General features: G+C 38.4%; 1 protein-coding gene across 2 annotated transcripts in view; it reads right to left on the bottom strand.

Moving 5' to 3' along the window:
* The window catches only part of Rb1cc1 (RB1 inducible coiled-coil 1), a 74,056-nt gene extending 52,862 nt beyond the window's left edge, over nucleotides 1-21,194 (bottom strand). For both annotated transcript variants that reach the window (XM_077801412.1, XM_077801413.1), the window contains exon 1: nucleotides 20,827-21,194. The gene's annotated coding sequence lies outside the window, so the exon portion shown is untranslated. The remainder of the gene's footprint in view (nucleotides 1-20,826) is intronic.
* Between the last annotated feature and the right edge of the window lie 1,173 nt (nucleotides 21,195-22,367).

Below are 22,367 nucleotides of genomic sequence, written 5' to 3'. Positions count from 1 at the left end.
CCGCCTAAGGGCAGAAACTTAGTAAATAAAAAATCTAGGGGCTTTAACTCAGGAAGTTTGCTATATTCGTTCAATAAAAACAACACTTGAGAACCTAGTATGCAGTAGGCATTTTTTAGTTTTGTAAACATTAGTAAAACTTTCTACTTTTGTAAAGTCTAATAGTTAGAAACATAAAAATTTTCCATGTATACACACATAAACATCTACTCTCAGGAAACGTTATTTAAAAACATTTATTTTTAAGTGCAAAAAAATTAAAGTCCAAAATATGTGTCTTCTACTTTACTGTCTTTTTTTCTTTAGACATAATGATATTGCTGACATAGCAATAGCTACCACAAATTAGAACCGTGAAGGAAAGACTACATGGAGTATATAGCTGCTTCACAACTATTGCTGTGAGAACGATTAGTCTTATTCATTATTCAAAAGACAAAGTTGCAGCGCAAAGAAATTCAGTTATTTCCCCAAAGTCACATAGTAAGAACTATGGGTCAAAATCCATTGGCTAGATCAAGATGAAGAAAACAACATAAATGTACTATATTATAATCCCTTACACGCGATGTATTACATTCTATGCCTTAGCAATTTTCTGTTCCTTTAGAAATCCTTTTTGTCCCCAATTTTATCCCTCAATCATTTTTAAATACCAATTTTTCTAAAGCAAAATTTAAAAACCTTCTAACATTAAGTAGGAGTGGGATGGCATGACACTTGGAAATATGACAAGGTACAGTCTGACTGTAAGTCATCATCAAGAAATGAAATGGACCCGAGTTCTGAAAAAATAAGATTTCCATGGGTCCATAATTAAGAAGTAATTCTTGGCATGAGAGACTAAAATTATTATTAATTGGTCGTCCTGAAAATGTGAAATTCTGGGAGATTCTCTAGAATGTGTATACTAAGCCATCATTATCAAAAGAAATAACAGAGGGATTGGAATACAACTCAATGATAAGAGTACTTTACCTGGCATGCATAAGACCCTGGGTTTGATGCCCAGTATCACACAAAAAAATTTTTTAAAAAAGGAAGATAAGAAAAGAAAAAGAAGAAGAAAGAAATATGTGGCTCAGAGGTAGAATGATTGTCTACCATGTAATGGACACCCTAGGTTCAATCCCTAGCACTTCAATAAGAATGATGATGATGATGATAACAATAATAAGGAACCCTAGAGAATGGGGTTGAGGGTGAAACTGACCAAGGTCTCCTACTCCCAGTGCTACCTACTTCTCTCCATGGCATACACTGACACCACCTACACATAAGTGACTCCACTGCTACTGTCAGCAACTGAAAGGTGGCAAAGACTAGAATTTGAGCCCCCAAGTGGAAGACCCAATAGGCTACCTGGCCTCACACCAGGCTTTTCGGAAGAAGAGAAGGGTGATTCTGTATCTGGAAGCCTCTGGGCAAAAAGTAAAACAGTAGTCCATTTTCTGTTACTATAATGAAATACTTGATGCTGGGTACTTTATAAAGAAGAGGGCATGACACTGGCATCAGTTTGGCTCTGCTAAAGGCCTCATGGTGGCTGGCACAAAATGTGACAGGAGAGATTAAATAGAAGGACAGGAAGCCAGAGCAAGGGGAGGAGTCACATTTATTATATCTCAAGACAACAGTAAGAACTATCTTAATCTTTCCCAGGGGTAGCATCCCCAATTGCCTATTGCTAGTCCACAACTTAAAGGTTCCATCTCCTTAAACACACCATACTGAGGACCAAGCCTCCAACACTTGAGCTTTTGGGAGATACACTCAAAATCATATCCTAGAATCAGATTGCCAGGTCCATCCTCCTCAGGGAAAAGTCTCCAACTACTGACAACTGAGCACAAAGCATGGACCATCCCAAACAAATGGGACAGAACAGGTTTTTTCCCCTCATTATTCAGCCTCAGTTTTGCCTGTTAGCCAGCAAAGCCTAAAATACTTATCTGGTCCTTCACAGAGAAAGTATGCAAACCTCCGGCTCTAAAACTTGAGCACCAGCAGCCATTCACAAGAGCTGCATAAGTATCAGTTACTACCAGGCATCTCACAGTCAAGAACTGAAGGTCCTGTAAACCCAACACATCTGCAACAATAATGGCAAATGCAAGTGACAGCAACAATAGCAACAGGACCAATTTCCTGTTTTTTTGTTTTGTTTTGTTTTTTTAACAGATGGTAGATTCAAGAGTGATCACAGAAATAACTGGTTCTTACTTGTATGGAAAGGGGAAAGGAAAGAGAACAATAAAGGGAAGTTGTTTCTATTGGCCATTCCTATCTCCTCAAAACTGATAATCATTTATGATAACATTGTCATATCTCATTAAGTATTGTAAGTCTTCCCACCCTTTATTTGGTGCTGAGGATTGAACAGGGATGGTTAACACTGAGCTACATACCCAGTCATTTATTTTTTAGTTGGACACAATATCTTTATTTTTATGTAGTGCTGAGGATTGAACCCAGGGCCTCATGTGTGCTAGGCGAGGGCTCTACTGCTGAGCCACAATCCCAGCCCCCCCCCAAGTCTTTTATTATTTATTATTTTAAAACAGTGTCTTCCTAAGTTGCTTACAGTCTTGTTAATTGCTGAAGCTGGCCTTGAACTCGTGAATCTTCTTGCTTTAACTTCCTGAGCTGCTGGGATTACAGGCATGTGCTATCATGCCCAGTTGTAATGAATTAGTAAAACTGTCATGAAGCACCAAAAGAGTGGCTTGGGTGGCCTTGTATGGTCATGGAGTTGTGTGTTGCCTGGCAACAAGGGTCTCAATCCATAGACTATGGAGTAAGTGCCATTCTTTAGAACTGGACAGTGCACAGTCCACATGGCACATGTGACAGGCTCAAGAGTAGCATTGTTCCAGTTTTGGTACACCCACACATTGACCTGATTTATTTATATTTATACACACACACACACACACACACACACACACATACACACACACAATAATAAAGATTAAAAACTGTAAAATACTTTGGAAATATTAGTATAAGCAAAGAATTTCTCCTTTCATAATATATATTTTCCATTTGTCCACTTGGAGGGGGGACAACCATTGAGCTAAAAATATCCACAGAATTTAGTGTAAGTAAGATTTAACCTTATCCTAAACAGAATATATCCTTTGCCCTTGGTAACAGTGAGGTAATCTCTAGGTCCTTGGTATGTCCTGTCTGATAGGATTCCTTGTTTGCCTGGAGGCTTCAAGCTACCCAACAATACAACAATGTAATTTATAATAGGGCTTTTTGACTACCATAGGAACTGGAGACTGAAGACATTAGTTGGAAGTCCAGATGGGGCTAGAAGTTCAGGCAAGTATACATTATATAACTAAGCCTGAATAAAAACTCTGGACAAAGACTCAGGTGAAATTTTTGTAATTAGCACAGTGTCACACACTAGGGCAAGGAGGTTACACTATTTGTGACTCCAATAGAAAAGATAACCAGAAGGTCTCAGTTTGGACTCCTTCCAGATTCTGCCCTCTGCATATCTTACTTCACCTGTCTTTAACTTCTCTTTTGTTACAATAATTTTTTTGGGGGGAGGGTTATTAGGGATTGAATCACTGGTTACTGGGTGCTTAATCACTGAGTCACATCCCCACCCCTTTTTATATTTGATTTTGAGACAGGGTCTTGCTAAATTGCTTAGGACCTTGCTAAATTGCTGAGGCTGGCCTTGAACCTGCAATCCTCCTGCCTTAGCCTCCTGAGCTATTGGGATTATAGGTGTGCCATCACACCTGGCAAAACTTTTAATTTTAAGTAGTGTTTTCCTAAATTCTGTGAGCTGTTTCATATTAACTGCAATTCTCCAACCTGAGGAATTCTCCAACATGAGGTTGATCATGAGGACCTAGCTGGTCTAAATGAGGGTAGTCTTGTGGAGACTATCAAATCACTGAATACCCATATTGTGGTTTCTAAAAGGAACATTTGGAACAATTACAAATAACTGAATAGCATCCTAGCTTCCGATCATAAATTCATGTGTTCATAATAGTACTCAAAAAAAAATAAAAAATAAAATAAAAAGCCTCAGTGAGCTAGGTTTAGAATCTATTATAAAACCTGGGGAAAAGGCAAGAAACTAAGCACTTATTTTGTCTTCCTTACATAAATGTACTTCAGGATAACCAAATCATTGAGGAAAAGTACATTTATATTTGAAAAATTCCAGCTAACAGTTTAGATGAAATACAGAAGATGATCATTTGCAATGAAATAATGGATCTAAGCATTAGTAGATGTTAAAAGATTTAGGAGAAATATACCAGATACATTGATTAGGCTAACATGTGCACAAACTGATCACTTGTGTCTCCACTCAAAGTAAGGCACTCTGACAATTATCTCCTTAAGTGATTCAACTGGACATAGTCCATCTGCTCCCCTCCACCCCAATTATTCAAACCTCTAAATTTATCCAAAGTTTCCAGTTTACAGAAAATTTAGAGCACAGAGGAAAACTTATCAATATTATAAGAAAAAAATTAGTGCCAGATGTGGTGGCAGATGCCTATAATTCCAGCAACTCTAGAGGCTGAGGCAAAAGAATCACCAAATTCAAGGCCACCTCAGCTACTTAGCTAGGCTCTAAGCAACTTAGTAAGACCTTATCCCAAAACAGGCTGGAGATGTGGCTCAGTAGATAAGCACTCCTGGGTTTAATCCTTAGTACAAAAAAAAAAAAAAAAGCAAAATAGGGAATTATGAGCAATGGACAGAATAATAACCTGGTTTATTAAACAAATACATGTCTTCAAAGCTACTACAAAAGACACTGAAATAAATGTGATAATCCTAATATGAACTAAATTTTAAGTTATAACAAATTATATTTATTTGGATCTAATGTGTAAAATGATGCCTGATACTTGATTTAAATTAGCCCAAGAAAAACAACTAAAAAAGGAAGACTGGAGGGAAGAATAAAATAAATTGGGTGGTAGATAATATAATCAGCAGGATCCATGCAATGGTGCAAACTTGCAATCCCAGTGCCTCACCTGTAATCCCAGTGGTTCATGAGGCTGAAGCAGGAGGACTGCAAGTTTGAGGCCATCCTTAAATTTGAGATACTGAGACCCTATCTCAAAACAAGAAATAAAAAGTGCCTGGGATGTAGTTCAGTGGTAGAGCCCCCTGGGCTCAATCCCTGAAATGGAGAGGGGGCGGATCTACAAAATGTTGAACTATACTCCATGGCAAGTGAAGATGGGTTTATTAGTTTGTTTTAATATTCCCTCTACTTTATGTCTATAAATTTCCATAACAGAAAAATATAAAAATCATCATATTATTTTAATAATATTCAACATACTTCTTTTAGGTGAGAATGTGCTATAAATAATTAAGACTTTTCTAGAAAGCAAAGAGTATTCATGGTGATAGGTAAGCAAAGATTTTACAAATTCACATCTCCAGTAATCCAAGAACTATACCATAAAAACCCACCATAATAATTTTGAAACACAGTTAAAATATACAGAAGATACTTCACTACATGTTTATTTATATATATATTGGGGGGATCTGGGGATTGAATCCAGGGGTGTTTACCCACTGAGCTATATATATCTCCAGCCCCTTTCATTTTCCCCTAGGGCCACCCCTTAAGTTGCTGAGGCTGGCCTCAAACTTGTAATGCTCTTGACTTAACCTCCAGAGTCACTGGGATTACAGGCATGGGTCACTGAGTCCAATTTACTAATTAATTTTTTACTATTCATTCTTTTATTCATATTGAAAAACTGGATTTTAAACATTATGGAAGGGCATGGGAAGAATGGAGGAACTTTGGATTGGGCAAAAGGAAGGGTGGGGAGGGTTATGGGGGTAGGAAAGAAGGTGGAATGAGATGGACATCATTACCCTAGGTACACGTACAACTGCATGGATGGTGTCTCTGTACACCATGTAAACTAGAGAATTGAAATGTTGCACTCCATTTGTGTACAATGAATGGAAATGTATATCTGCTGTCATGTACAACTAAGTAAAACACATAATAAAAACCCCACTATGGAACCATTTTTAATAAGGACTACAATGCTAAGTAAGAATAATACATACAATATGATCACAAATGTGTAAAAAGAATGTGGAGAAAAATGATTAGAGGAAAAATATGCAGAAATGTTTATAAGTACCTCCAGGTATTGGGTTAGTAATAATTTAGGAAAATATTGAGCTACTGCCAGGATACACCACTTCCTTGGGTTATAATCTGTCTTAAACAGAAGAAAAAACAATTGACTTTAAATTAAGCTTAAAATATCTGGTTCACTTTGAATTCCGAGGAAACCCAAGCAGTATTCTTAGCCTGGGTACTTGACCATCCTCTGCCTGCAAAAAAGTAACATGAGGGCAATTTCTAAGCACAGGGAAAACTGCATTCCTAGCTTTACCCCCTCACTCAAGATAGCAGGCATTCTCCCCTGAATGTGCGTTTCTGACTTTGCCCCAAGAGACGTTTTTCCCTTGAGACAGCCCAAATTTTCTCTAGAAAGTATTCTCTCCCTGAATGCTTTACTAAATAAATCTGTCTCTGGGAACGAAAAAAAAAAAAAAGATCTGGTTGAAGTCCTTATTCTGCCTCTTAGCAGCTGGTGATTTGAGAAAAGAAACATTCTTAAAAATCAACCTTCTTCTCAAAAGTAGAAATAACATTTTCTTTACAAAGCTATTGTAGGGTTATCTAGCCTCAACATTTACACAACTCAGGCAAAGTAGTCCATGCCTGTAATCCCAGTGACTGAGAGGCTAAGAGAAGGATTGCAAATTCAAGGCCAGTCTCAGCAAATTAGCTAGACTCTGTCTCAAAAAATAAAAAGAACTGGGTGGGGTCAGGTATGGTGGGTGCATGCCTATAATTCCCGCAACTCAGGAGGATGAGGCAAGAGGATCACAAGTTTGAGTCCAGTCTCAGCAATTTAGTGATAACCTAAGCAACTTATGGAGATCCTGCCTCAAAAAATAAAAAGGGCTGGAGATGTAGCTCAATGGGAAAGTGCTTGCCTGGAATGGGCAAGGCACTGATTTCAATCCCCATTACCAGTACTAACAACAAAACATTATAGAACCAAAATAATAAAAGAAAGGGAGGTGGTTGGAAGTACAGTTAAAAGATGACTGAATCTAGCATGCTACATACCTGTTATCCCAGCTACTTGGGAGACTGAGGCAGGAGAATCAGGGAGAATCTTGCTTAAGGCCAGCTTTGGCAACTTAGCAAGAACCCGTCTTAAATAAAAAATAAAAAGGGTTGGAGATGTAGTAGATGTAGATGAAGAGCACCCCTGAGTTAACACCTCCACTAAAGTAAAACAAATGAATGAAGGAATGAATTAACAAATAAGACTGCCATGAGGTAACTACTAAAACAAAATCATAGGTTCATGACTCATTTTTCTCTTGCCCATTTCTGGTTTCTATGGGAAGAAATAATTATAAAAATATAAAAACAAAACATAAAGAACAATTCCAGAGGTTCCCCACGCTTAGGGGACAAAGTCATATCAAGGTTTGATCAATAAACTGACTTTTCAGATTGCTTGACAATGCCAAAGAAGCTATTTCACAAAAGGGAGTCCATTTTATAAAAGACTGTTATAAAAAAGTGCATCTCCTGATACCTACCCTACTAGCACTGTACCTATACAAGAACAAAAACATAAATAATGTATAGCCCCCTTCCATTATTCATACTGGACAAAAATCGAATTTCCCCCCAAACCTATAGATTACCCTTTCTCATGTTAATGGATAGAATACTCTAAAAGTAGTCTTTCATGTCTGTAAGACCAGGTTATAAAATTCTTTGCCATAATATCTCAAAAACAATCATTAATATGCACTAAGCATATCATATCATTTCTCATCATGCTATTTGCCCCCAAATCATGAATGAGAATATGCAAAAAATTATAATACTGCATGATGTACATGACCACCCTGTTTTCATTGCAAGGCATAAATACTAAGTATACTTTACTAAATAAAGATGAATAAATGAACATCAATATTTAAAGATATAATATAGTAAGGCACACTGGTACACACTTGTCATCCCTCAGAAGGCTGAGGCAGAAGAATCACAAATTTGAGACCAACCTCAGCAACTTATCAAGACCCTCATCAAATCAGTGAGACCCTAATTGAAAATAAATAGACAAGTAAATAGGCTGGGGATGGAGATCAGTTGGTATAGTATCTTCAATCTCCAGTATCAAAAAAAAAAGAAAGTAAGAAGACTACTGAAAACATATATATTTTAAAAAATCACAGCTTTCTAAAAGTAAGCATATACAGAAATATATAGATCACAACTTCCATTGTGTTCCAATACCTAACCAATATAAAGGATATTCAAGATTCTCATTTTCAGACTAACCATTCAAAAACTCTAAAATTAATGAAAAAAACGAAATATTTACCTAAGTTTCCCTGGACCAATCCTTGCATTAAGAGGATAGCTGACCGAGATGACACCCAATGGGCCTACATACTTTAGATTCTATAAAGTAAACTGTTATATAAGGCACTCTAGCCACATATTTACAGAAACACACTTCTCTGTCTTGAAGATCTGTATTTTATTTTTTAACAGTACTAAGGATTGAACCCACTAGATTATACATACTTAGTTCCCTGTACAATCTTATTTAGCCCACCTTCTGCTCCCATAGACACCACTTTTCCATCACCTGAATGTCTTCATAAAGCTGCCTAATTGCAATGCAAATACTCTCTTTACCTTAGCTCTCAGACTCCTACAGTCTTCTTTACAAAAACTATTTCTGGGCTGGGATGTAGTTCAGTGGTAGAGAGCTTTGTTATCATGTGCAAGGCCCTGGGTTCAACCCCCAACACCAAAAAACACAAAACAAGACAAAACAAAAACTATCTCAACCTGTTATCTCACTCCAGAACACTAATTTTTAGGTGGTCACACCATAGCTTAGAAGCAAGGTTTTATGAGTTGTTTTTTCATATTTCACAGTTTAGATACAATAAAGGAATGGGAATGGAAATATAAATGTTGTGTATGTAAAATAAAAACCTACAGGTTTCACTGAATACATTTATTCATGCTGATTTAAATTCTCCTACTAAAAGAAATGTTGGGTTGGGGATGTGGCCCAATGGCAGAGTGCTTGCTGAGCATGAGCAAGACCTTGGATTCCATCCTTATAACCAAACACACACACAAAAAAATCATAAGACCTTCACAAAGGCTAATTCTGTATAATCTAAGTCAAAGCTATAAAATTTATTGATCTTCACCTTCCTCAGCTAGTCCATAACTTGCTTGGCTTTATTATTTGGAGAAAGGGGATGACAACCTTCCTCATTAGTACACACTGATTTAAATTTCTATTCCTTAATCTATAAACAGGAATGCTATAAAACCTACCTCATATAAGTAATGTAGAAAACAAGTACTTTATGTAATAGAGATTATTTAGCACAAACCAAACTTTCCAGTAAATAATCCAAAAATGTTATTTAGGGACAGGAAGTTAACTGTCACATAATACCAAGTGCTCAAAAGCATCTGTTGAATGAAGAGACAACTGCACTCTTGGATAGTATTAGCAATCTCTACATAAAGAAAAAAGCTGAGTTAAAAAAAAAAAAAGGTAAGTGGGATACAACACTTATTTGCCTACCATATGGGAGGCCATGGGTTCAATGCCAAGCACTGCAAAAAAATAACTGAGAAAGATCCATTTAATTAGCTGATCTCTGGCAGTTTATTTATTAGACAATGTGGTCTCAGGATCTTACATTTTAAAAAAAAAAGTAACCTACTTGGCTTAATATTGTTATGTGAATAAATACTGCTCGGTTCCACCACTAACAATCCTGAATTTTATGTACCCTCTATTATACTTTATTACCATGAAGTTATCAAGTCATTGCTTAGTACTACATACCTAGGAGTTCTGACAATTACCTGAGCTGCTGCTACTTGCAGACCCCATTTGAAATCCATCCTATAGGACAACACCAACAAAACAAACTTAGGTCCTATTTGGATGCCCCTTCACTTCTCCCCAAACTAAAGTGCTTCAGAACATCTATTCAAACACTCGTTAGACTAACATTCCACCATTACCTTTCTGTGGCTCATTACATGGAGTACCACACCATTTAAAATGATCTCTTGACATGAGATGAATAAACCTTGATTTTCCATGCCTTTACTCATGTCATTCCACATCTTTCACACAGTCTCCTGGCTGTGAATGGTCTGTTCCTTAAGCACTTAAAGCCCAGCTTCAAATTCTAACATAAATGATGGCCCTGCAACACCTTTTGTGCCACTTGCCTAATACCTTACAATGTCCAAGCTGATTGTAAATGGTTGCAGGAAACACGGTCATACCTTACACCTTTCTTTAAACATTACAGTATATAACATAATACCTAGAAATGGTGGAAAATAAATAAATGTTTGAGGCAAACACCATGGATAAGAACTAAAACAAGAACCCAAACAGAAATTAGAAAGCCAGTGGATCAAAGAGAATCCACAGTAGTTATTAAAAGATGATCCAACAAAGCTAAATTCCCTCCTTTTTAGAGGGAATTTAACTGTTAATGGCTCAGCAAAAAGGGATATACATAACCAAGCACATATCTGGTTACCCTAAAATAAAAGATACTCAGGCAGAAGGGTTTGAGTCCTGGTTTCAGAGCTTTACTCCATGACCCTGACGGCAAATAACTTGATTTCTCCATATCTGTTTCTTCGTCCAAAAAAGGCATGAGGTGAACTAGACGACTCCTCCAATGTTCCAAAAATGCCATACAATAAGATTATATGCTAAACCAGTACTAATGTACGGTCATTGAAAAAAAATACAAAATTTAAAAAAAAAATGTCTTCCAGTCAGAGATAAAAAGTACATCCTATCTACCTTCCAAAACCTCATTGCAGGAAACAAACACCATAACATAGTGTAATATTAAATATTATGAAGGACAGTATACCAAAGTTTTATTAAGAAGGAATGGCCAGGCCCGGTGGTGCACACCTGTCATCCCAGCAGCTTGGGAGGCTGAGTCAGGAGGACTGCAAGTTCAAAGCCAGCCTCAGCAAAAAAGTGAGGCACTAAGCAACTCAGTAAGACCCTGTCTCTAAATAAAATAGAAAATAGGGCTGGGGATGTAGCTCAGTGGTCAAGTGCCCCGAGTTCAATCCCTGGTACTTACCTACCCCTGAAAAAGAAGGAATGGACAAAAACTTAAATAAAGAAGGTAACATTAAAAAAAACAAAAAGGGGATTTGAGGAATAAAGATCTAATTAGAAAAACAATTTCCCCTCACTAATCATCACACATCACTAAAACTTAAGAGGATAAGTTTAAACCACTGGCTTCTTGACCTCCCCCCCCAAACTGGCTTCTTTTTAAGAAAACACTCATTAAAAAGTTAATCCTCTTATAAACTTGTAACTTTGGGATTGTTCATTATGCACATTTTCATTAAGTAAAATCCATTAAATTCCATAAGTAGGTTAAATCTACATGATCTAGAAGTAATTTACTGTACATAATTATCATGTATTAGCATAAAATCAACTTTAGATGAAGGAATAAAAAATTAAAACTCAAAATATACAAGACTAGTAGTTAAGTATTATATATTCAGTCATCCGATATTCCACAGGGTCTAGTCTCAGGACTCTCCAGATACCAAAATCTGCAGAAAGTCCCTTACAAAAAAAAAAGGGGGGGGGTGTAATATTTGCATGTAATGTACACACAGCTTCCTAAAAACTTTATCTCTAGATTATGATACTTACCACAGTGTAAATAGTTGTTACACTGAATTGTTGATGGCTAGAAAAGTTTGTACGTTTAGTACAAACAATATTTTTTAAGTATTTTCAATCCAAGGTTAGTTAAATCTGTCGATTTCGAACCCATGGGTATGGAGAGTCAGCTGAATTACTTTTCACCAACACTTTCCAAAATCTGAAATCATGCTCATTTTATAAAAAAATTCTTTCTAATTTTTATAAAATTAAATCACATAATACTTGGCCTTCTGCCCACTGTCCTTAGGGTCTGTTCATTTAGGAACAATTATATTAAGTGTCTACTATATAAACTGTACTGAAACATCACAAGAGAGAACTGTCAAAATACATCCATTATATTCTTAAACTCACAGCAATTAACTTTGTGAGATTGTGATAGATAACATACCAAACAGAACAGATCCAGTTAAATGTTTAGATACACACACAGAAATATACAATAAAGGTAAAATTTTCAAAAGGGTAAAAGAGTGAATTTTTCAAGCAATAGTATTATGACCAGTGGCTACTCATAACATGGGGAAAAATTATACTATCTAAATGTACATGCTCACTTAAAAATGAGAATAAAGTTACACAGTATACCATTTTTTATCCTTTGTAATATCAATAATGATTAAAATGCTACTAAGTGTTGACAAGATAACAATGAGAGCACATGTGCACATCTCTGACAAGAATATAAATCTGTGTAACTTCTGAGGAAATCTAATCAGCAATGTGTATCAAAAATGTACAAACTGGAAATTCTGTGTAAATACACTGGAAGTAAATAAGACAAGTGTACAAAGGTATATAAACCCATCGGTTTTCTTACACCATTATTATCAACAATAAAAAATTAGGAAACGGACTACAATTAAATTTTGGTTTACATAAATTATGACTCATCACATGATTTCAGATTGTGAATTTTATTTTTATTTTATAACTAATGCAAAGGAGTGTGTGTGTTTGTATACAAGCATTAAAAAAGTCTGCAACTAGCCTGGTGCAGTGGTACATGCCTGTAGTCTCATAGGAAGCTGAGATGGAAGGATCACAGTTCAAAGCCAGATTCAGCCTCAGCGAGGCACTAAACAAGTCAGTGAGCCCTTGTCTCTAAATAAAATACGAAATAGGGCTGGGAATGTGGATAGTGGTTGAGTGTCCCTGAGTTCAATCCCCGGTACCAACCCCCCACACCAAAAAGTCTGTAACTATTTAGCCAGGTATGGTAGCACACACCAGTAATCCCAACTCAGGAGGCTGAGGCAGAAGGATTGTGAGTTCAAAGTCTCAGCAATTTAGGGAGGCCCTAAGCAACTCACTGAGACTCTGTCTCTAAATAAAATGCAGAAAAGGGTTGGGGATGTGGCTTAGTGATTGGGTGTCCCTTGGTTCATTCCACAGTACCAAAAAAAAAAAAAAAACACAGGGGCAGGGTGCTGGGGATGTGGCTCAGTGTTTAAGTGCCCTGCACCCTGGGTTCAATTCCTGGACACACACATCAAAAAAAAAACTGGAACTATTTACCACAAATCTTTTCAACACTGGCTATATCTCTAGGCCTTTCACTTTCTCTGATTTCTTTCTTTTTATGAAAAAAAATCACATTTATAATCAATAGAATAAAACTTATTTCTGTTTTTAGAAAGAAAAAGAATACTCTATGGATTACACAGTAACCTTCACTTTTTGTCCTAGAACTAAGAGTGCAAGACAAAGTTCCCAACCAGTTTTCCTCATTTCAGCATTCAATGTGAGATCCCAGTGGAGTTCTGCCCCACACCATTCTAAATTCCTGATCATTCCACCAATTATATAAAAAAAGAGAGACTAGAATTGTGAAAAGAATTGAGATGTGGAATCACAAGACCTACATTGAAGTAGTACTCCTACTAATTATGTACCTTTGATTGAATCCATCTAACAAGTTTTTATTTAATTACAAAAAGAAAAGAAATGACTTATCTTAGAGGGCATGGTGCACAAACCTGTAATTCCAGGGACTGGAAAGGCTGAGGCAGGATGATCAGGTTCAAGGCCAGCAACTTAGTGAGGCCCTAAGCAACTTGGCAAGACTATTTCCAAAAGGGCTGGAGATGTGGCTCAATGGTTAAATGGCCATGGGTTCAATCCCTGAGGACATGCTTCCCTCCCCCGCCAAAAAAAAAAAAAAATTACTTATTTTAGGATGATTTTTGAGGCTTTAAGGAATAATATTCACATATGAGTTGTGCAAACTATAATGTACAATACAAGCATCAGCTAATGTCATTAATGAATCCAGAATTCTTGTCACGAGGTCAGGACTAGCACTACCTGATGTGAAATATTTCCAATTATAAATCCTATAATTAACTCTAACAATGTATCTAATAAACTTATGCCACACCTTGATGTTGAACTGAACACAGCATGCTAAGTAGAAGCTATACTCCCAACCCAACATGCCTAGATTTCAATTCAGTGCTTTTTGTTTAAAATTATTCCCGAACTTCATTGTACACAAAACCATCGTTCTGCTACCCTCAACTTTTTCTGTCTAAATCCTATGTATTTTTTCCTTTATAACTAAACCCTTGTTTTCCCATGTCATACCCTTACTAAAGTAGTAAGCCTGCAAATTCTCTCTGCCTTTTAAATCCCTATCCTCGGGCTGGGGATGTAGCTCAGTAGTAAGAGCATCCCTGGATTCAATTTTCAGCACTGAAGGAGAAAAATGATAATGTTGAAAGTGAAACTGAAATCAAGCCAGGGACAAACCAGTGATCCCAATGTCTTGGGAGGTGTCTCTGGAAGCTCAAGCATTATGAGATTGCAAGTTCAAGGCCAACCTGGGCAACTTAGAAGATCTTGAACATAGCTCAGTGGTAGAGCACCACTGGGGGTTCAATCCACAGTACTACAATCAATCAATCATATAAATCTATTATAGTCGGGCTGCTTCCCTCCTCAGCTGTCTTCCCTAGAGAGCCTTCCAACTGCTTACAGAAAGGTACAAATGGCCCAACATGCTGTGGTTTATTTGCAGCTACCTTTCCTTTGACCTCTGGCTCAGTACCCAGATGATTTCATTTAATTTCATTATCTGCCAACCCCTTTAAGTATGTGAAAATATCAACTCTGATATAGGCTTAAGTAACTTACAAATGGTAGTAGTCTTTGGAATAAGATTTATCTGTATTTAAATCCATCCATCCAATGTCTGCATATCAATATGATCTATAAACTAAAAGCATACCTTTTATAGAGTAGGTGAGATAGGAATAATGTACTTCAGACTCAGTGCCAGGAAAATACTAAAAATTTCAAAAATAGTGACAATTATGGGTCTAGTTAAACTTCAGCATTCAATAGCTTCATAATTACCCATCTCTCTACAAGTAGTCTGTACATGAAACCTATTTTCACTCTACATATTCCTGCCAGGTAAAATTCCCATATCTGTTTTTCTAAAATTTAAAGTCCTGTTACAATTTCTGGTAAGTGTTACCCGGTCACAAGTGACCCAAGGTGTTATTTTTCCTTCTTCTCAATTTACAGAGCTCCTAACTAGGTATATATAATGTAGTATGAATTATGTAGGTTTTAAAAAAAAATCACATCATGAAAGGACAATTTGTTCTTCTTAAATCCTTCCCCTTGGCTCTAAGAGGAAAAAGGAAAGAGATATTTAAAAAATTATGGACTCTACTACATTTATTTCCAGATGTGTCAGAGTAACAACTGAACTTATATGCCCATACATAAAAGAAGCAGAAGGCATCTCATAAAACACTGTCCATCCAATTTAACAACTGGAGATTAATATTGTGAGATTACAACCACGTTGACTAGCCAATCATTCCAGCCCACTGCAAGTTTTAATGTAGTCAAAACTTAGAATTAGCATCTTTATATGAAGAGATGAAAAGGAAAAAACTGTGAAGATGAATTCTGACCTTCAATACTAAACATTCATTCATCATTCACCCAATAATTTGGGAGTTTCTAAGTATGCCAGATATTGTACCAGGGGCTAGGACTACAAATACTTTAAAGCTGCTTTCAAGCTGAATAGAACACATGAGATGTGGATGTTATCAGATAAGGCAAACTAAATGCTTTATAAAGAAAAGATAAATCAGAATAATTTTGCCAGTGTCCTAACTCTGCGAACTGCAATTCTTAGCAATTCGATGTAACTGAGGGTTTACCAGTTACAGAAGCAATGAAAATAATGCTTCTACAAATGGAGTGACTAGGTTGCCCAAGGACTGAAAATTGGGCACTAGCCTCTCCAAAAAAGATGTATTCCCATTTGATACTGTCTTTTCTCTGCCAAGAGGAAAAGAGGAGAAAAAAGGCAAGAAGAATAAATCATACATCTTCCTCACATTCTCCAAAAGAAAACTATCTTCATAAAAGTCTAAGGTCTCCCAAATGTATGTCTGCAACTAGCCAAGCTGCCTCATGTAAGGACAGCACCAAATTAGAAGGAAGCATTTGAAAGTTAGTGCCCAAAGACAGCAAACAGGAAAGCAAAAATTGCAGACCAAAAATGTATTTAACAACAAAAATGAAAAAGTTTAGAGTTTATATCCAACTTATTCCCTAAGTATATAGGAGACATAGAGATACAGATTTATTTGGTTTTATAAAAATGAGATGGTACTATACATGAATCTATATACCTTGCTTGAATCATATAAATCTATCTGCATCAGTACAAATATATCATCCATTTGTGTCCTATCATTCATTAAAAAAAAGACAAAATGCATGACTTCAGTGAAAATAATCTGGTTGCATGTTTTTTAATATATATTTTAAAAGTAAAAGTTTTTAAAATTATCTATGACAAATATTAAAATTAGCTTGTATTAAACTGAGACTACCTGTAAACAGCAATATCAAAAAAGCATGTGCTACTGAGTGCAGTGGTGCACACCTGTAATCTCAGCAACTCAGGAGGCTGAGGCAGGAAGATTCCAAGTTCAAGACCAGCCTCAGCAACTTAGTGAGACCCTTAGAAACCTAGTGATATCCTGTTTTGAAACAAATAAAAAGGGCTAGAGATGAGGCTCTGGGGTTGAGTGCCCCTGGGTTAATCCCCAGAATCACCCCCACTCTGCAAAAAAGAAGTATATGCAAATCTGTCATCTTCAGTAAAACAGTTACCATAAGGCCATGGAGATAAGTAGTATGGTACTGAATTAAAATTTCAACAGATGTGCTGGACAGTTACTGACCAACTGTTAGGTGTAGAATATGAAGAGAAAGACTACCTGGATAATTGAGTCAGTAACAAAACAAATAGATCAATTATTTCCATATCAGCATAATTATAAACCAATAAAGCATAAAAATTTGAAAAGCAAAATCATGGATGAAGGAAAAAATTGTTATTCCACAGTCCTTAGAGCACTCACTGAATAGCTGTGAAAGCAAAAACTAACCAATAAAAGAAAGGATGCTGTTAACACTCAAGTACTGCATGTACTTGCAAAAACTAATTTATCAGAACCTTAATTTTACAGAGAAATGGAAAGAAAGGCCATGGTCTCAGGGCCATGGACAATGGAGGTTCAATTTATAGGCAAATCAGGTTTCCTAAGTCCAATATGAAGAATCAGAAAAATGTAATAACCTTTACATTTTTTTATCTGACAGTGAGTTCACACTCTTCAACCTAGAACTCCACAATCTGCTAGTCTTCTATCTACCCTACCACCTCAAAGCAATCTACATTTGTCATTTTACACAAATTTCCAATGATTCACTATTTCCTATAAATACACATACACAACTAGTCCCTCTAGTCCACTGGCACATTACTGGAGCTGTGTGTTGCAGGAATTTTCAGGAAGGAATGAATTTGATTCCAACTGCTTTCCAAATCTTGCTGGGTTTCCTGGAACCCACCTCTGTGCCTTTATACATGCACCCTGTAGAGTATATTACAGTTTCCTTACTGTGACTTAATTATTTGTACAATCCCATTTTTCTACTCTTCCCCCTCACTCATGCTGGTCCATCTTCAGAAACCTCTCCATTTTTCCTTATATATGTCTTGAATCTCCCGAGCCTTCACACTTACAATTCCTTGTGTCAAAATATTCCTTTTCCCAGATGGACAAGCATCTAACCCCTCCTTAATTCTCTTGGGTCTTTAATCAAAAGCCAGTCACCCAGGCCTTCACTGGCCATAGTATCTAAAGTTTCAAATCCATTCCTCAATTCCTCCCATCCCTGCCTTTTCTCCTTAGCAATTATTGTACTGTCCATTTTATTTTTAATGAAGACAGGGATTTGGGTTTGTTCACTGTTGCATCCCCATCTTCTGGAGCAGTACCTAGTAGGTACACAATAAGTGTAAGTCACAACTCTGAAATAGCTAGGAATTTTTAAATAGAGACAAAGAGACTTATCCATGTTACCTTATGCTTTTTCCTCCCCCAAATCTCCTCCTAAACCCCACAGAAGCTCAAATTCCTTGATGTTCCAATAATACCCATAGTTGTTTTTATACATGACTCCAATTTTACTTTTCAAAGGAACAACTTCTTAAAAACTTTTCTTCTTGTTTCAGTGCTGCAGTATCATAGCCCATAAAAAATTCCAGAGTTAATAATTGAGTCTCTTCACTGTGGTAAGTAAATAACAAAAAGAATCATGAGTGTTTGTGAAGATCATGAATACTGGTAGAAAGGAATTGCTAGGTTTTCATTTATGCTTCCTCAGCCAGTATTTCTGACAAAACAGTGTAATTGGGGCAAGAGAATATTATTACCTGAATGAAAAAATTTTACTAGCCTTTCTTCTAGAAACTAAAATAATCCCAGCAATTCAGACAGCTGAGACAGGAGGATCACAAGTTTGAGACCAGCCTCTGTAATTTAGCAAGGCTCTTGGTGTATCCCTACCCCTTTCTCTCTCATCATATATATATTAGTATTAAAAGGGTGGGGACACTCTGGATGTAGTAAATAAAGCGCCTCTGGGTTCAACCCCCAGTACCAAAAAAATAATCAAGTGATATACGTGTACAAGGTAAAGCATACAGTCCTCAAATACATGCTAAATGTAAATAAAATTTTAAAGAGAATTCCTAAATTAGAAGCCAAATAAAAAATCTTTCAAACTTACATGTAATTTAAGTTTAACACTATGGCATTCAAAAGAGGTCTTGGGGCTGGGATGTGGCTCAGTGGTAAAGTGCATGCCTAGCATGTGAGAGGCCCTGGGTTGGATCCCCTTTGCTCAAAAAAAAAAGCAAAACAAAACATAAGTCTTGTGTCCTCTGCCTTTTTGGCCTTCATGAATTTAATTTGTAGAGTCAATCTGCTATGCATTCTGACCTGCTGTTTGTCAGCAAGGCCCAGAAAAACTTTTAAAGCCAAGAGTACTGTTTCACTGTCTTCACTGACATCCTGATCAGGCCCCAAAATACTATTCAATTTGATTAACATTAAAGATTTAAAACAAGACTAAATGATTTTAAAACACAGCCTGAAATCAGGTGCAGTGCCTCAAGCCTAAGACCATCTTCAGCAACTTAGTGAGACCCTGTTTCAAAATAAAAAGAAAAAGGGCTTGGGATGTAGCTCAGTGGTAAAGCATGCGTGGATTTAATCCCCAGTACCTAAACAAACAAAGAAACGGCCTGAAAAAATAAATAAATAAAACATGGCCTAAGCCCATATAAAATATCCATCAGAGATTTATCAACAAACATACCTAAAGCATCCATTAAATAAATCTAGTGTTTTGTAGACAATCATAAACGTTTAAAAAAAGACAGGCATATTACTGAGAAAATATGTTTATTCAAGCCACGTTAACAACACTAAATACAAAAAGTATTTCACACTCCTAGTTATGGTCCTCTTACAGATCCAATAACCCAAATAATAAAATCAGCCAACTTCCTTCAGAATTCCCTTTCACTTCTCATCTGACCACAAGTGCAAGGACTATCTTTTTTATCAACTATCAAAGTACAATAACATTCTTGATTGAACACTCAAGCCTTTTTAAAAGTCTTTTTAAAACTGCTAACTTTCCAAGCCTTCACGTAAATGACACAAACCCATCAATACAAAAACTTCTAAACTACACTTAAAAAAAGGTTAGTAAAACGGGTGCTTTTTAATGTTCATAGCAGACGAGAACATTACCATGTCCCGTAGTGACTTTTTCAATGGTAAGCACATTAGTGTTCCTTGGCATCCAGGCCTACCTATACCACTTCATGATATGACCACACTTAGGAGTCATACTGGAGAAGCCTAGATTACGAAACCATAAACAGAAAACACAGCACATCCACTGGCCGGCGGAAGAAACTATTGCCACTCCACTCAGAAGCTGCCACTTCTCTTGTTAGTAAATGTATTTTTGTTTCTACCAAAGAAGTTGTGAAATCCGCACACACACCCCATCCCAAATCTATCAGTGAGGCGGGCGGAGGCTGAGTCATTCCTAGGAGTAACTTTACACCGATCCTCGCACTCCAGGGGGTCGGACAAAGACCTCATCTCTAGGTTCCTCCCATTCTGCACCTCGACCCAACCCCACTCTCCGGTTTCTTTAGCCCAACACACCTCTAGAGCTGAGCACTGGCTATGGTGACCAGGGTGAGGCAGCATCCCGGTGGGTTCGGGCTTCTATTGCCCTCGGCCACTCCCGTAATTTCACCAGGTGTTGAACAGCTGCACTCTAGAGAAGTGGCCCTGGGGACCTTAGCTGAGGAAGCCAAAGGCAGCCCCATACACCCCGCGGCCCCTTGGAGCATCGACTCAACCGCTTTTGTCTCCGAGAGCTGACGCGCGGGGAAGGCGGCCTCAGTGCAACACCTGCGGGGGCCGGACTCCGGACTCCGGGCACCGTGGCGAACACACCTGCGCTGCAGGGACCCAGCGCCCCCGACCCACACTGCCAAGGACCGCCGAGCGGCAGTGGTGTCCAGATGGGGGAAGGGGACGCGGGCGGCGGCGACACTTACCCGGCAGCGCCTTCTCCTCCGCCGGAGACAGCAGAGCCGGCGGCCCCCGGCACCATCTTCCGCCACCGCCTCGTCCTCAGCGGCGGCTACCAACCGCCCATTCGGCACTGCCAACCGACACAACCGCCGGTGTCCCGGGCGCCCGCCCGCCCGCCGCAGCCGCCGCCGCGGCCCCGAACTACTGGTAGAAGGGAGGGGTCAGGGCGGAAAAGGACGCAGTCAGGCCCCTCGGCTCTGGTTAGGGGACCGGGAATCAGCGGGACCGCGGCCAGTCAGAGCCGAGGGGCCCGGACAACCGAGGACCCCGAAACAGTGCCGAGGGCTTAGCAGGGCCGCGGACACGGCCGCGGCTGGGTTTGTTATTGTCGACTCCGACTCTTCCTCCGCGGAGCACGCCGGGAAACGGCCAGCTGCGGGGGAGGGGCGCACCGGGAGGCGTAGGTTATCGTTTGCGCAGGACCGGAAGTCTGTAGGCTGCTGGGAAAGGGGCGGCTCCGCCTCCGGTGGTGTTGGGCTTGCCTGGCAACTTGGCTGTCCTGCCCTGACCTGGGAGGATTTTGCTGGTGTGTGCTAGTCGCCGTCCTGGCGCGGACTTCCCCAAGGTGAGTTTGACCTTCCTTTGGTACAGCGAGTAGGCCGGAGCTAGGGCAGACCCCCCCGCTGAATTTTGGATCAGTCCCAGCTAAAAAAAGTTATTTCCCTCACCTATGGCGGGTGGGGAGCGAGACTACCCAGAGTTTGGGGTCCCCCATAGTCTTGTTTTCAGGATAGCCCTAGGGTGGGATAAAGGAGATAGCATGAGTTACCTGGAGGTCTGTGCCCTTGTGGAGTAATTCTGCCACCAGGGCTCCCAACCGCTGGAACTGTGCCTTAGTGTCTTCTCAAGGGTCCGGTGGCATCCTTTTGTTCAGACCTGATAAGGCAAAGAGAACATCCCAGAGGGAATTAACCCTCGGTCGATTGGAATGGAATTGTAAGCGCTACCACTACAGGTTTTCATCTTTTTAAGTACTGAATACTTCAGTAGGTTAGTGGTTAACACTCAAGGACGGGAGAGAGTTTCAGGGGAATCCTGTCTCTGTGAACATAATCAGTCCCAAGCAGTGACCGGAAGCCACCCACAGAGCTCGCGTTTTAAAATCTGAAGAGTGAATGTTAAGCATAGAATAATTATATAATACTTTTAAAATTCCTGTAATATCCAGGAATATCTGGTTAAATTAAAAAAGTTCAGAGGTCAGACCTTTATGTCACCAGAACTTAAGAGTTGTCTAGCAGTAAAAGGAAACCAAACTAAGCAAGGTTTGCTGTCTTTTACATTTATGGTGGATAGTGAAAACCACTGACTGGTAAGCATTAGTGATTCCCAGTTTCCACCACACTGACCAGGTGTCTGAAAGTTAATAAAGCTAGGCTGTGTTTACCATTGTGTTTTTAAATTTGCAGTACTACATATAAAATGTTGTCTGCAGAGAAATCTCTGTATAATCTTTGGCGTGTCATGTTGCTTGTTCAGTTTTTTAAAGCTGGAATTGTATCTC

Source organism: Urocitellus parryii, chromosome 7, assembly GCF_045843805.1.
Source record: "Urocitellus parryii isolate mUroPar1 chromosome 7, mUroPar1.hap1, whole genome shotgun sequence".
NCBI lineage: Eukaryota > Metazoa > Chordata > Mammalia > Rodentia > Sciuridae > Urocitellus > Urocitellus parryii.
The sequence above is the reverse complement of the archived record's forward strand: the minus strand, read 5'-3'. Positions and strand labels throughout refer to the sequence as shown.